Source organism: Puma concolor, chromosome B3 (genome assembly GCF_028749965.1).
Source record: "Puma concolor isolate L17-30 chromosome B3, mPumCon1.1.hap2, whole genome shotgun sequence".
Taxonomy (NCBI): Eukaryota; Metazoa; Chordata; class Mammalia; order Carnivora; family Felidae; genus Puma; species Puma concolor.
In genome coordinates this window covers 110,352,313-110,368,975 of record NC_141672.1, presented here as the reverse complement: position 1 = coordinate 110,368,975, position 16,663 = coordinate 110,352,313, and the positions used below count along the sequence as shown (strand labels likewise).

Here is a 16,663-nt window from a genome sequence, read left to right as displayed (position 1 = left end):
GCAGCCCCCAGACCCAGGGCCAGTGACACAGGCAGGAAATCAGCTGCTTCTGGGTCAGCACAAAGCTGGTCTTTCATAATGGGACATAAAACTACCAGAAAGAAAAACAAACACACAAACAAACCACGCATGTGGCTGCCATATAATATACTCCATGCTTAATAAGCGCGAGGGCTTTGGGAGCCAGAAGACATGGGTTCAACTCTGAAAGTCACTTGGTCTGTGAACTACTCACTCACTTCCCCTCAATTTTTCTCATAGGTAAAATAGGCAAGTTAAACTACGTGGTCTTTAAAGTCCTTTTCAATGCTAGAAGTCTCTAATCCTAACATCAGATTCGTCCTGTAGTATTCCAAGGACTGAACTCTGCAGCTAAGTCTCAGGGCCAGGCATCTCCACAAACACTGGCCATTTTCCCATTCTGCTTTTTTAAAATTTTTTTTAACGTTTATTTATTTTTGAGAGAGAGAGAGAGAGAGTTGAGTCGGTGGGGAGGGGGGTTGCAGAGAGAGGGAGACAGATAATCTGAAGCAGGCCCCAGCCTGTGAGCTGTCAGCACAGAGCCTGATGTGGGACTCAAACTCACAAACCGTGAGATCATGACCTGAGCTGAAGTTGAAGGCTTAACCAACTGAGCCACCCAGGTGCCCCTCACTGCCTTTTTTTTAAGTTTATTTATTTACTTTGAGAGAGAAAGAGAAAGAAAGAGAGCGCATGCCAGAGGGGGAGAGAGACAGAATCCCAAGCAGGCTCTGTGCCATCGGCGCTGAATCCACGTGGGGCTCGATCTCACGAACCATGAGATCATGACCTTAGCTGAAATCAAGAGTCGGACACTTAACCAACTGAGCCACCCAGTCGTCCCATCACTGGTTTCTCCTTTGAGACTATACTGCTCTATCTTCCCAGGCCTTTTCTGAGAATACATGCATTTTGACACCAGAAGGCCCTAAGTGTGGCAGCAAGAGGCATACAGACAGCTAAGGGCTCTTTAAGCCAATTATGTGATGCTAAATAAAAGGTTGTTGTGGATGGGGTGCCTAGCTGGCTCAGTCAACAGAGCAGGCAACTCCTGATCTCAGGGTTGTGAGTTCAAGCACCACAGTGAGTGTAGAGCTTACTTAGAAAAAAAAAAAAAATGGGGTTTCTGGGTGGCTTAGCCGGTTAACTGTCCAACTTCAGCTCAGGTCACAATCTCACGGTTCATGGGTTGCAGCCCCACGTCGGGCTCTGTGCTGACAGCTCAGAGCCTGAAGCCTGCTTTGGATTCTGTGTCTCCCTCTCTCTCTGCCCCTCCATCACTCCCCCCTCCCTCCCTCTCTCTCAAAAATAAACATTAAAAAAATTATTAAAAAAAAAAAAAGGTTGTAGTGGAGATTACATAAGCGTGTAATGCAAAAAAATGTTGGAATCATCTGAAGGGCTTAACAAGTAGTTAATACTGTTATGCTGTCGGCAGCTAATTACTGGTTAGCAAGGGTAACATTTGATTTGATAGTGCTCACTACTGATTTACTAAGGACCCGTAGTATGACAGGCATTCTGAGCAAGGTAGAGGAGCCCCTTTGGTCTCCTAACAACACCATGATGTGATCACCACTGCCAGCCCCATTCTGATGAAACTCCTGCATCAGTATGTTTTCATGCAATAAATCAATAGCCTGGCAAAAATGTACAATGTAGTTAAATACCGCCTTTGTTGCCTTTCACTGGTTTCGCGGTCACTCCCAACAAAGACTGTGGGGCAAAAACTGTCTTGCAGTTCCCCTGATTTTCTCGAGGCCTCAGACACTGACAGCTCCGTAGTTCAGGAGATGCCGGCCTAACCACACTGAGTTTTGTAGGGGCGGGAGACCAGAGATGGGCTAGAATGATACGTAAGATTTAGACAGCAAAAAAAGGAGAAAGGGCATTCTAACATGGTCTACTCTGTAGAAAATGATATAGAATAGGGATTTAAAAATATTATAAGCAAACAATGTTAGAGGAATAGAACTTAAAACGAAAGTCGGGACAAGTGTTTCTCTTTTACGTCACTTTAAATCAAGTGGCTTCCAGGCCAATCAACAAATGTTTCTCAAAGTCAAGAAAACAGGTTTAAATAGTTTTAAAAAAAAGATAAATATGGGAGCCTGGCTGGCTCAGTCAATAGATCATGTGACTCTTGATCGTGGCATAAGTTCGGGCCCCCACAACGGACAGGAAGCCTACTTAAAAAAAAAAAAAAAAAAAAAATCACATATTCTTATCCTTAAAAAAGAAAAACATAAGCAAAATAATAACAACAACAACAACAGGCAATACTCCCCTGCCCCCGGAATCAAACAGGCTTCCGAAATTATACAAACTGCCTTCCCCTGGCATGTTCCTGTAGAGAGTCACACTGAAAAACACACACAGGCACACACCCACACAGACGAACCTCTGGAGTGGCAGGACCACCCACTCAGGCAGACTCTTCTTAAATATTGAACAACATCCTGGATCGGAGAGGGGGTGTCATATTGTTGCCTGAAACAACTGACAGACTATGCTTTCTTCTGCTCCAGTGGACAAAATTTGTTTCATATTAGCCATATATGAATTAATTCCTAAAGGATCAGTCTTCCAGAGAAGTACCAAAAAAATTAAAAAAAAGAGAGAGAGAGAAAGTGATGCAATCTGGAGGCAGATGGGGAAGAGAAAAGAGAAAATGAAGGACAGAAAGGAGCATCACCTTTACTTGAGGGGGAAAGAGGTACGTAAGAACGGTCTGATAAAGAATGAAACGTAAACGTAGTTGAGATGAGCTTCTTAAATGCTGGCCATGTTATACCCACTAACTTAGTCCTCACAACAACATTAAAAACTAGGTATTTTGTTCCCATGTTACAGAAATGGAAATGGAGGCCAGGAGCAATTAAGACTAGGGCTGGAACTCCAAAACTTACCTTCTCTCCACACCACGAGCCAAAGATCTCATGTCCTTCCAACAAATCGCCCGCCCGATCGACCCTGACACAGGTGTGTACCCGTTAGTGACCGATTCCTTTGAAGCAAAGAACTGTGCTGTACTAAAAGGTCCCTGGAAAGACAACAAATCTACCCAAAGAGGAATTCCTTTCAGAGGAACATCCAAGGCCGGTATATTTTGAATGGGACAGGAAGGGAAGAGAAAGGACACGGCCCAGGTGAAGCACACTGGTAGAAGCAGTAAAAATTTGGGTGGCCATAAGAGAGCCAGGGGCCTACTGAGGGAGGCAGGGTGGAGAGGAGGCAGCAGAGAGTACCGAAAGCGAGAAAATACCATAGACAACCCAAGTGGAACATCCAATAAGTATGTGGTCACCCTCAGAAAAATCAAAGGGAGCCCTGGGCCTGGTGGTGGCCACACAATGGGTGTGTTCCTGAAAGGACAAGTTGGTTGATTGTGGCCTTGTAAAGATGATGTATCTGACCCCAGATTTTGAGACGCTGATACAGAGAAAGACCTTTTAGTAACTGCCTGTGTAGTAATGGCCAATGCTGCTCTGGGAATCAGCAGTGCGAGTTGTTCTTGAATGAGAGAAAAAGGTACAGGACCCGATGCGGCCATCATCCTAGACCTCATAACCCAGAGCCATAAGGAAACTCGAGTCCCCAAGGCAAAAAAGGAAGAGAGCCAATGCTCAAAAGCACAGCTAAGGCAGGAAGATAAATTCAGGAGAAACAGCATTCAAAATGCATCTCCAATTCTAGTCCACATGGAGAAATCATCAATTCTCCAAACCTGTTCCTTCCTTAAGCACATGAACAACATGTCTATTACAGCTTGGCCCCTCTCTTTGATCCAAGTACACACTAGAGGGGTCAGCAAACCTCACCTCTTAGCATACATCATCTCCGAGAAAAATCATACTCCCCACATCACCATCTGGCAATGCTCAGGGAACCCTGCAGGACCATGACTAGAAGTCCATACAAGTGCTCACCTTGTAGAAAACTACTAGTTAGGTCCTCAAATCAATAGCAGTTGGCCTGGTAGGGTCAAAATGTACTTGGCAGAAGTAAAATCACAGACCAGAGGGAAAATTTAATTAAAACCAAAACCAACAGTGCTTGTTTCGGTCTTCTGAAAGGAGGGACAGGGGCAGGGGGTTGGTTAAGTGTTTGTGTTAACAAACCCCCTTCACAACAAGGGCTACCAGAGGACCAGAAGGCTTGCCGGCAGTTTAAAAGGGCCTGATCCTCAGCCATGGCATAGGCAGGAGCAGATCTGAACAGCACATAGGGGTGGAGCTGGAGAAATGATTTAGGCTGCAGAATAAGCTGGGAGAAGCCTGTTTGAAGAGTGTCTGTAAAGTAGCACAGGAGGAAAGAAGGCACCGGGGCAAAGATCATTTAAAACCAAAGATATCTAACGCCATAAGATTTTTAAGCTGTCTTTATTGCTATAATGTAATACACCCTCCCTACCCCAGACCTTCAGTCCAATCTGCATTGCACGAAAATAGCTTTTTGTATGTTTCATTCTTGTTGTTTGGTGAAAATCGGGAAAAAAGGGGCCGAATTCCAAGCTGATTCAACACAGAGCAAGAAAAAGAGAAAAAAAAACACAGAAAGGGAAACATGGGTCCTACAGAAGCATAAGTGACCATGAGAATGGAAACCTGCAGGACCACTTCAATCTAGAGGGCAGGGGACGGGAAAGCTGAGTAGACATCTGGCTGATACCCATTTACGCCCACAGCTGTGAAAATGCAATGCAGATTATTCATAGAGCACCCACTGTGTGACAGGCACAATCTGTGCTAAAGGCTAAGAAGGTGCAGATGAGGAAGACTGGGTCCCTACCCTCACCAGGCATCGTGTGTGTGTGTGTGTGTGCGCGTGTGCGTGTGCGTGTGTGTGTGTGTGTGTGTAAGAAAGAGACCAGGAGACAAAGATGTAGAGATGTGTGTGTGTGTGTGTGTGTGTGTGTGTGTAAGAAAGAGACCAGGAGACAAAGATGTAGAGATGAAAGAAAGGACAGGTATCACAGTGCAAGCCAAACACAGGGAAGGATACTAACAAGCAGAGCAGTCAGTAAGGTAAGGGAGATGGTAACGCTGAGGTGGGCACAGGGGGCTATGAGAACAGAGATAAGACTTCCAATTCCAAGGTTAGGAAAGGAAAGAAAACATAATGCCCAGGTTCAGTCCTGAAGGATAACTCAATTTGCAGCAGGGGAAAGAGCACCCCAGGCTTGGGCATCAGCATGAATAAAAAGGCACTGAAAGTTACAAGCAGTTCCAAGTGGCCAGAAGGTAGGTGCACCAGGAGAGCGCACAGAGGCCGGAAGGTAAGCTGGGGCTAGACCATGAAGGACACAGCACACCATGCTAAAGAATTAGGTTTGAGGAAGGGGTATTAGGGAAATGTTGGTCACAGGGTACAAACTTGCAGAAGATGAACAGCCTGGAGACCTAATGCACAGTACGGAGATTAGAGTCAACAATACTGTATCATATACGACAAAGCTGCTAAGAGATTAGATCTTAAATGTTCCCACCACAAAAAAGAAATGATAATTAGGTGACACCATAGAGATGTTAGCTAAAGCTATGGTGGTAATCATAGTGCAATACATAAACGTATCAAATCAGCACACTTATACGTCAATTATACCTCAAGAGAAAAATTTTAAATCTTAAGTTAAAAAAAAAAAAAAAAAAGATGGTCCCAGCACACCAGTCTGGAACGCCTCAGGATGTTTAGAGTTCAGCAAAGAGCCATCTGACACCTTAGTTTCCAAAAAAATGCCACAAGATTTTAATTTTTTAATTTAAAAAATAAATTAAAAATGCCATAAGAATGCTTTCTTATATTTAAATATCTAAAATACATGCAAAATAATCACAATTTAAGTATGTGGTTCTGGGATCAAATCACCCAAAATGTGCATATGCAAAATAGATATATGAATAAGTGCAAAAATTCTAGTTTGGAACCTTCACAGAAATGGAATCACGAGCTACACACCTCAGGAGATATACTAGCTTCCTTGAGACAAAGAAGATATAAAAATCTGAAGTCTAAAAGCTGCTGAGCTCAGCTTTCCAAATCCTTGGAAGCCCACAGGGGACTTCTCTTCCAGATAATTAAACTCTCATTACCCTGGTCCAAAGACTGGCTCAAAAAGGGCTTTGACAGTATTTCTCACACACCAATCCATAGTCCTGGATTCAATTCCCAAGCCCAACACTCATTTGCATTATTGCTATCTGTGTGATACATACAGAAGTGATGGCTGCTTTTCCAGCAATGCTTGAGGCTCACCTATTTCAATTACGAAATCCCAGAGGGCTCTTTTTATTTGCAAAATTGCATCATCAATAATTTGCCTCCAATGTATAAACCATGCTTCTAACAGAAGGTACCAAGAGTATGGAAACAACCCTGAACTTGGAAGTCAGAAAATTTGGAGCCCTCTGTCAACCCTGCCGGTAACTGGCCATGTAACTTTGAACCTCGAAATGGAAGCACACTCTTGTCCCGTATCACAAGAAGCTGTTATGAACACCCGGACAAACAATGGGTAAGAATGTGTTCTGAAACAGATAAATAAGTAAACACATCAAAGAGGCTTTTCTAAAACAAAAAACTTTTTTCTAAATTATTCTTGGTTAGGGGCACCTGGCTGTCTCAGATGGTGGAACATACGACTCTTGATCACAGGGTTGTAAGTTTGAGGCCCACAGTGGGTGTAGCTTATTTAAAAGTAAAAACAAAAACAAATAATTAACTAATTAGTTAATTCTTGGTCAGAAGAGTGTGATTGTGGTTGACACTTTACACTAATTGTGAATCCTCAAAGAGCATTCAATAATACACCACAGATCAATATTAGAAAATAAAACCTACTAGGACAACACTCCAGTGCATACTAAATTTGAGATACTGTGGGGCAAAAACAAAAAAAAACAAACAAACAAAAAAAAAAAAAAACAAGAAAACTGCAAAACCAGTATCATTAAGCATTCTTTGGACCCTGGTCACTTTGGGTTAAAAACTCGGCAGGCTCTGTCTGGCATTCAAAGAGAAGCACGTTCTTACAGCAGAAGATAAAAAGATATGTCCACCAAGCTCTTCCTCTTCACTTCTCCCCCACCCACTTCCTTTTCTTCCAAAGGAGAACGCGCTCATTTACCCACTGGCTTGCCACATCCTGCCTCGGAAGCTACTTCCTAGGAGCTGCTCTGGCTATTCAGAGAGGAGCTTTAACTCCTTCAGGCCCCCAAACCACTAGTATATTTATGACATCCCCACCCACCACAGTCATTTCCAGTCTAGTAACTAGAATCCATTTGATCATAAAATACACCGGCATCCTTCATGCCATGCACTGCATTAAGTTAGCATCTGACCTATAATGGAGTCCAGTAAGAGCCACATCTCTTGGTCCCACTTGGGGGCTCCAACTAGTCCAGCTTTGCGTAATCACCCAAAAAGGACAAAAAGAAGAAATGATTCAAGAAGAGCGATCAAGAAACTCAGTGCACATAATATTGCCCTTGATATCAGTGGAAACCCAATGAAGCCAATCTCCTGTCCCACACGGGCTCTGTAAGCTAACACCAGCATTCATTCATTCCACATTTACAGACCGCTGACTGCATGCCAGGCCTGGCTAGAAATGGAGCATGGAGACAGAACTATTAAATCTCCAGAAGCTCATAGTGTAGATCATGAAACCACAGAAAATATATGAAGATCACACGCACGCACACACACACACAAAGTGCTTTGCCTCCCAAACAGTTCATGGACAGCCTTGCCAGAACTTTCCTGAGGGAGACCAGGCAAAATTTCAAGGACAAGACGATATCGGACTTCAACCTTAAAGGAGAGGGTGAACTCCCAAATGCTGGCAATAAACTTGACAGAGAAACCCCAAAGGAAACGTACAAAGCCATGGGTAACATTTTACTGACTGCCTACTGAGTTAGGTGTTATCCTACCACCTTACATTTAACTCTCACAACAACCATACAAGTTAGGTAGTATTATCACCCCCATACTTAACTTATTAATGAGGAAGCCAGGGATAACAGACGTTAAGAATTCCAACTGATGTAAGTGTTTAGGGGTGGAGGACTCCAACCTCAGCTGTCTGCCTCTAGGGATCACTCCTCCAACAAAGAGCAAGACTGCCCACTAAGTGCCAGAACAGAGTTCGTAACTGTGGGGAAGCTGGTCATAGAAGAAGAGAACAGGGCATAATGAGCTCCTCTTTTCCCCTTGCCCTTTACAGTCAAGAAAGAAGAGGAAGATACACAGTTTTTTAAGCCAAGAAATCAACACTAATGACCTACTACATGAAGACCCTGTACAGAGAAAAACTATCTCCTGCTGTGCTACAACTGGCTTCCTGCTACATACATCACCCTAGTACAGGCTGAACGGACCCCGCTGGCTGGCCAGCCTATGTGTCTCTCCTAAAAGTGCCCCCGTGGACAAGAGTATGCACACCCCAGACGGGGGGACCACAGAACAGTCCATGGCACACCAGTTGCTGAGCTCCCGAGACTTCCCCAAGTCCATCAGCAGGAGAACGGAGAACACTGACGCTTCCATGACAAATGACAAGTGTTTTTTCAAGCTCCAGGCTTGCATCTTTAATACATTTTAATAATCTTCAGCAGTTTTGGGATTCTATGTCTTATCCGCCATTTTTGAAACCAAAATATGATGATTTTTGGAGCCAAACGGCCAAAAGGTATACTGTTAAGAGAGAATTTAACAATATTTTTTTTCCTCTCTCTCTCTACATACTCTTATCACCCGTGCTTTTCATTTTCTTCCTAAAAGTTAAATCCTATCAGTCAAACCCACACAGGGTTACCCCTAGGCTGCAGTTAACTATACAGAAATCTGCCAAGACTTTAATGGCCCTTGCCAAAGATAGGGCAAGAGAGGCTGTGAGGGTTAACAGGAAATGAATTCACTCTGTGCTGAGGGCATTTAACAGTAAAGTGGTCACCTGTATTCAATTTAAGCTGAACATATAGACTCTCCCCTGGCTATAAAACAGAATCAAAGGTTGTGCACTGGGGCGGGGCAGAAAACAAGAGCCCTGCACTAGAGACAAATCGAGGGCCCTGGATCTGGATTCAGGCTGTCACTCACTAGCCATAAGCCACCTGGCCTCTCTGGACCCCAATCCCTTCATCATCATCATCATCCGTGAGGCTGAACTATAAAGGTCTTTTCCATCTCTAACATTTAAGGATAGACAAGTGGGTGTCTATCCTCAGGGGACAAAGAATGCAAGGTGTTGGGGGTGAAAAGGACTATTAATATAGAGTAAGGCTATCCAGGTTCAGAAATAGCCTGGCTTAGTGCTGCATTCACCTTATCAGCCTAGATTTATTAGGAGGGGTGGGAGGGCCTGGTGGGTTGGAATCACAGCCACCTACAGTGAAATTAAACTCTGTTCCCAAATGAGTTCTGCTGAAGTGTGATTTATCCAGGGAGTGTTAAACAACTCACCGGCAGTATGAAACTGTGTTACCGAAATTGTATTACTGCACAAACTTAACTTTTCCCCAAATGTGATTTGCAGAGAGGATGCAGAGCTGAGAAGCCTGTGTCTACGACCATCTGTCCTATCCCAGTCCCTGGAGAGGCGTGGGGGGAGAGTGTGAAAAGCCACAGGTGCATGTATATTCAGCCACCAATGTCATGTGTCCATCAAGAAGCCCAACATCCGTTGGGGATAAGTGTTCAGCTCCTCCAGCAAGGGAGGCTCACGGATCCATCCAGCCCCAAACATTCCCTGAGCCCTTCTCTCCACCAGGCATGGGGCTGAAGGAACATCACAGAACAGGGTAGACGTTGGGGTGTCTGGGTGGCTCAGTCAGTTAAGCCTCTGACTCTTGATTTTGGCTCAGGTCATAATCTCACGGTTTGAGTTCGAGCCCCACCATCAGGCTCTGTGCTGAAAGTGTGGAACCTGCTTGGGATTCTCTGTCTTCCTCCCTCTCTCTCTCAAAAATAATAAACTTAAAAAATAATAATAATAAAGCATTAAGAAAGATGTCACCAACAGCATATGCTTCCCAAATGTTTCTCCTCTGAGCAAGGAAGCGGATATTGGCTAAAAAGGCAGTACAGAGGACTATAAGCACTCTTAGGTGCTGGTGTGACATAGACAAGACCCTTAACCAAGATCAGTTTCCTATCTGTTGAGTAAAGATAATACACAACCCACATGCCTCATGTGGTTGAATAAGGAAACAAACAGATCTAAAAACAATGAGGAGTAGGGGCACCTGGCTGGCTCAGTAGAGCATACGACTCTTGATCCTGGGGTCGTGAATTAAGCCCCACGCTGGACACAGAGATTACTTTAAAAAAAAAAAAAAAAAAAAAAAAAACAACCAATGAAGAGTATACAAAGCCTCACAGAACAAATGCTATGATTACCACCAACACTGTGACCCTCTTGTGTCAAAATATTAAACTGAAAATAATCAAAATAAGTCAAAGTCGGACTCTGCAGGGATTAGCAGAGCCTTGACCTTTGGAGAGGTGTATCTTCTGCCCTCTTCCTTTACTGCCATGTCAGGGCTTAGTCATTCAGCAAAATTTCGCCAAACCAGATGCTAAGGAATATGCTATGCGCTGGAGATAAAGATGAAAAGATCCAGTCCCAGGTTTCCCCAATTTCAGTCCAACTGGACAAGAGTTACACAAACAACCAAAGCATTATGGGCCAGGCAGAGTGCCCTGGAAGGTGGAAAGACGACCACTGCCTAGAGTGGGGTGGAGGCCAGGTCTGTGATAGATTTACACAAAAGGCAACCTGCAAATTGAGCTTTAACACAAGATTAGGATTCCAACATGGATTGAAAGGTAGAGAAGGGAATCCCCAGAAGACAGTCTGAGCAAAGGCCAGGACCCATTGGGGAAGACATCTGGATGAACCATGAAAAAGTGAAACCCAAACGTCACCTAGAGCAGAACCCCGCCCCCCCCCCCCCCCCCCGCAAACATCTGGCTTGAAGAACAAAGTGTTACCTTCCCTTTATGTCAGGGCCTACCCCTCCCTATTACTACACACACACACACACACACACGAGCACATTCGGTCCAGGAAATCCTCTTTAAACTCTTGGGAGAAGAAAGCCAACTTCCAGGGTGGTACCTGTCATATAGATGGTGGTCCTTGGAGAAGCTGGGAGGAGTCTGTACTGGGATGTACTGAGTGGCAGTTGCTTCCTACGCACCTTCTGCAGCTTCCTGTTTCACTGAAAATACTTCCTGCACATCCCCCAAATTGCAAATATGCCAGCATTGTCTCTATTCTATCTGCCTAGATAAAGAATAGCTGAAGAGTCCCATTATGGGAAGTGTTTCGGGAGGTGAGAACTTTCTCTCCTTCTCACCTGATAGAGAATAAGGCACCCTGGCAGGGAATCTAGCCCTAGCCCTTATCAGGAGTCTTGTTAATCATAAGAAGCAGTTTACACACAGAGTGTCTATGAATCCTTTCTGCTGGGTAGGTGTTACTATGCCCATTTTACAGATGTGCAAACAGACTCAAGAATGTGAAAGAAGTTGCACAAGATCATTCAAAGGAGTAACAGGCGGGGTCAGGATTCAAATCCACATATGTCGGCTCCAAAACCTTTCTCCCGTATCACATGTTCTCCAGGCCATGCTTACTCAAAAGTCACATTTGGGGCTCATGGGTGACTCAGTCAATTAAGTGTCCAACTTCGGCCCAGGTCATGAACTCGCAGTTCGTGAGTTCGAGCCCTGTGTCCGGCTCTGTGCTGATAGCTCACAGCCTGGAGCCTATTTGGGATTCTGTGTCTCCCTCTGTCTCTGCCCCTCCCCCACTCACACACTGTCTCTGTCTCTCTCTTTCTCTCTAAAATAAACACTAAAAAAAATTTTTTTAAGTCACATTCACAGCAGAACCTACTGTGTGACAACCTTTTAACCCTTCTTTGCAGTCCTGGATTCTTTATCTGCCAAAAGGGAGATTGCAACAGATTCCTTTCAATAATAAAATGTCATCTACTTAATACCTACCGTGAGTTTGCAAGTGTGCCCAAGTGGTAACCTATACGATTATACGGAGCTCATTATATAAACCCTGAAAGGTAGGAAGGCAATACCACCACCCCGCTTTGCAGAGAAGCAGGCACAGGGTGGTCACATGGTGAGTTAACAGCTGTACCAGGGAAGGAGCTGAGATCTCACACTTTCCCTCTACACAAGGCAGTTATTCAAAAGCACTGCAGCCTGAGGATTCTGAAGCCTGCAGGCTTTCAGATCCCTCTGGAAGAAGGGTTAATTTCTGGATTCAAATGAAACACTTGTAGAGGCAGAAACAACTACTTAAAACCTGATTGGGAAGCTGGGCTCTTCGCTGTACTGTTAGAATCCAAAACTCCCAGAGTGAAACAGTATGTCCTCCTCAGACCACCCTGCCTCTGGGCCTGTTGACTCCAAAACCCTCATATAAACCCATTCCCAACCTTTTGGAAATTAGACCCAACTCAATAAAACAATACAAGGAGTTGACTGGGTGCTCTGCCCACACCCTCCCCCAACACCACCACCACCACACCACCTCAGGCAGTTAAAGAAAGACCAGAGATCAGGGCTCCCGGGGACCCCTTCCAGCTGTCTCCACCATCTTTAACGTCCTCTCTACCTTTGCACTCTCAGAAAAGACAGGCACTTTTCTGGGTACGCTGCCATCATTTCAACTTTTTTTTTTTTTTTCAACGTTTATTTATTTTTGGGACAGAGAGAGACAGAGCATGAACGAGGGAGGGGCAGAGAGAGAGGGAGACACAGAATCGGAAACAGACTCCAGGCTCTGAGCCATCAGCCCAGAGCCCGACGCGGGGCTCGAACCCACGGACCGCGAGATCGTGACCTGGCTGAAGTCGGACGCTCAACCGACTGCGCCACCCAGGCGCCCCTCAACTTCTGTTTTTAATCTCTGACCATACTCATGCATGTGACTTTTCCATTTCTTTAGGGGAAAAAAACCAAACTTTGATTTGTTTCCAAAAGATAACTTTCTAAACCAATGACTATGTCATACTGAAATCAAATATCACATTTAGGCTTCCTAAAAATATTACCCCAGTACAATGCCTCCTTTTTGCTCCCACGTGCCCACCCTCCAAACACACACACATGCACTTTAGACTGTCATTTAGACACTGGAGTGTATAATTTAAATGTCTTTAATAACATCCACTAAAAGGATATTTGCACATGATTCTTCACTTTACTTCAAAGCAATGATCCAAACTGGAGCTTTTAGTGAATTGCAGGACCAAATAGGTTAATACATGGGCGGCAAGTGCCAATAATAAAATTCAGACAAGAATTTAAAATGTATTAGATTCACCCATAACGTTGGCATCTTTGTCAATTTTTAGCACAAGTCCATTTCATCCATCCCTCAGCTCAGTGCTGCTATATATTAGGTATATAATATATATCAGTTAAATGAACGTTAATACATTTGAATCTTAACACCGAAGTTTGAAACCTATTGTAATTTGAGTCATAATCTAAACTATCTGACCCTAACACAAAAGCCATTCGAATCAACAGCAAATAACAAACAGCTGCTTCTATTCAAAGTATACATACCTCTGTCATTTGAACTGTTTTGAAGTTGGCCTTGATTGGAAGACAAATGGCTAGCAGCTGCAAGTTCAATTACAAAGTGGTAGGAAGGCAGACAACCAACCAGGGGGAATCAAAGTGCTGTTTCATACATCAAGCATGGAATTCCTTTCCAACAAAGGTCTCTCGTTTTCCTAGGGGCAACCAATCCGAACATGCCCTTTGAACTTGGGACAACACAGGGCTGCACTCTGGGAGAAGAATCTAGTTTACAAGGCCAGGCAAGGCTAGGAGGGTAGAACAGGCACCCATTTCCAGTCTGTTTATTGTTCGGGTTTTTTTTCATGTTCGTTTATTTTTGAGAGAGAACATGAGCAGGAGAGAGGAAGGGAGGGGGACAGAGGATCTGAAGCCAGCTCCACGCTGACAGCAGCGGGCCAGAGGCAGGGCTCGAACTCATGAACCCCAAGATTACGACCTGAGCCAAAGTCTGATGCTCAACCCACTGAGCCAGCCAGGCACCCGTTAATTGTTTTCAAAGAAGAATGTGGACCAGGGGAAAGCCACCAGGCAACCAGTCCAGAGGACTGGATTAACCAGACCTAGGACACTGAACAGGTTACTTCCTTCCTTTGTCCCTCATTTTCTCCTTCACAGGGGAAAAATAAGGGGCAAAAATAAATTTAAAAATATGTATATATAGTTTTTTTTAATTTTTTTAATTTTAAAAAAAATTAAAAAAAATAAATTAAAAAAACAGTAAGGGGCAAAAATAAATTAATAAAAGGGTAAAATTGGATGACCTCTAGGCACTAAGAGAATTTTCTGCAATGATGGAAATGTTTTCATCTGTGCTCTTCAATACAGCAGCCATTAGTCACATGCAGCCTCAGGCCCTTGAAGTGTGGCTTGTGCAGCTTAGGAGCTAATTTTTATTTTTAAACTTTATTGAATTTTGGTAAATTGAAATTTAAATAGTTATATGTGGCTAGTGGCTACAGTTCTGCAGAGTGAAACTCTAAAAAGGCCCCTAGATGGGCGCCTGGCTGCCTCAGTCAGTAGAGCATGCAACTCGATCTCAGAGTTTTGAGTTCAAGCCCCACGTTGGGCAGAGAACTTACTTTAGAAAAATTTTTTTCATAGACCTCTAGCATTTTACATAATCTTTGAACAGCTGTGTGGGAAAAACATGGATGTCAGAGGAGGCCAGACCTGGGTTCTAAACTTAATCCCACCACTTTCTAGCTGTGCAACCTTCTGCAAATTACTTCATTTCCCTGAACTTCATTCTCCTTATTTGGACAACAGAATATCAGGATCTTTCTCGCAGAATTTTAGTGCAAATTCAAGATAATGCACGTAAATAGAACAGAGAGGCTCTCAATAAATGGTAGTTATTTTTCCAGTTATCATGTCCTTCAGGGATACAATTTCACAGGTCTTCTGACTTCATCTGTCCCGTCCTGATCAAGGGCCGGGACTTAATTATTACCCCACGCATCAACAGCCGTGCTCCTACAGATGCAGCCCCTATCTGTCGAGAATGCAACCTGCTCCGGAATTGATTCGGGTCCTCAGCTGTGGGCGAGCCAGGAAGCCAAGTCCTCTGTGCCTCCGGAACTGCTGACTTCCTCTTACCCTGTGTCCCCTCCACCTCACACGAGCATTCAGGAATTCACAAAACTCGTCCCCATGATCGCATACCAAGCTGACACTCTGTCCAGTGCCACCCAAACACCTGTTGGTGGTTTCTGGTACTTCCCTCCTGAACTCTCCCCTTGACTTCCCCTAATATTTTATGGCTTCTTTATTTGGAAATGCTTGCAGATAACCTTTCATTTTGTAATTGCTCAGTGATTCAGAATATGCAGAAATAGAAATGCAACAAGCTACACTTATGGCTAACCCAGCATTAGTTTAGTTACCAAAATAAAACAAGGCAAAAGAGACTATGTTTTAGAAGGAATGTTCCAATAAAACAATAAAAACTGTTGCAGTCCCTATCTAGATTTAAGATTTTAAGTAATTTCTACACCCAAAGTGGGACTCGAGCCTACAACCTCGAGATCAAGAGTCACATGCTCTACCGACTGAGCCAGCCAGGCACCCAGTCTCTAAAAATTAATACAATGTGTTAAAAGCCTGTTCCAAGTGTTCCACTGGTCCATCCCCTGGTAAATGGAACCTTTCCACAGCTCCAGTGACCAAGCCTCACAGTGGACATAAATGAATGGCTAAGAGAAGTAGGATAACTTCTCTTCTTCTTTTAACTTTATTTATTTTGAGAGAGAGTGAGCACAAGCGGAAGATGCACAGAGGGAGAGGGCGAGAGAGAATCCCAAGCAGGCTCCGCACTCAGCACAGAGCCCAACACAGGGTTCGAACTCTTAAATCGCGAGATCATGACCTGAGCCAAAATCGAGAATCAGGTGCTTAATCAACTGAGCCACCCAGGTGGCCCTAAATTTTCTATTAATAATAATTACTGGAATGTTAAGCTGCTGTCTTCTTCCTGTTGGGGGCTGGGGGGGGCGGGGGGGAAGAAGCTGAAATACAGGCTGACATTCCGGTAGGATTTCACTGTGGATTTGAGTAAGCCATTAGACAAAAGGTTTACAGTTAGCTTGGAATTCCTGCTAACTTCTGAGCGCCTCCCCCCAACCCCACCCCTGCCCCGACAGGCCCAACAGTCTTGAAGGACTGTTTACTCAAGGACAGTCTGAAATCAAATGGGGCAAATAACTTTGGACTCTCAAATGCGGTGAAGATCTAGTTTTTTAAAACTAACCTGGAAATGTAAGTTAAAACTCAATGAAGGAATACAATTAACCTGGATCCAGACAAACCTATAAGTACAATATAACCAGCTAGTCCAGTCTTCTTCCAACTTCCCATACGTCTATACTTAACCTGAATCTGGAACCCATGTAGATCGTTCACTCAACTCACTGTTCAACTTTGCCTGAAAAGTAAATGCATTTAAGAGCATTAAAGACACTGAACCTTTCGTGGTAACAGTTAAACTCAAAATAGGTCAATTCCAGAAAGGCATTCATTTCAA

General features: G+C 43.9%; 1 protein-coding gene across 3 annotated transcripts in view; it reads right to left on the bottom strand.

Annotated features, from left to right (window-relative positions):
• Positions 1–16,663, bottom strand: part of MAP2K1 (mitogen-activated protein kinase kinase 1) — a 79,389-nt gene that overhangs the window by 48,824 nt on the left and 13,902 nt on the right. The window contains exon 1 of one of the 3 annotated variants that reach the window (XM_086710999.1): positions 11,147–11,235. The exons of the other annotated variants lie outside the window; for them this stretch is intronic. The gene's annotated coding sequence lies outside the window, so the exon portion shown is untranslated. Of the gene's footprint in view, positions 1–11,146; positions 11,236–16,663 lie in introns of those variants that run through there. 3 annotated transcript variants of the gene reach the window in all.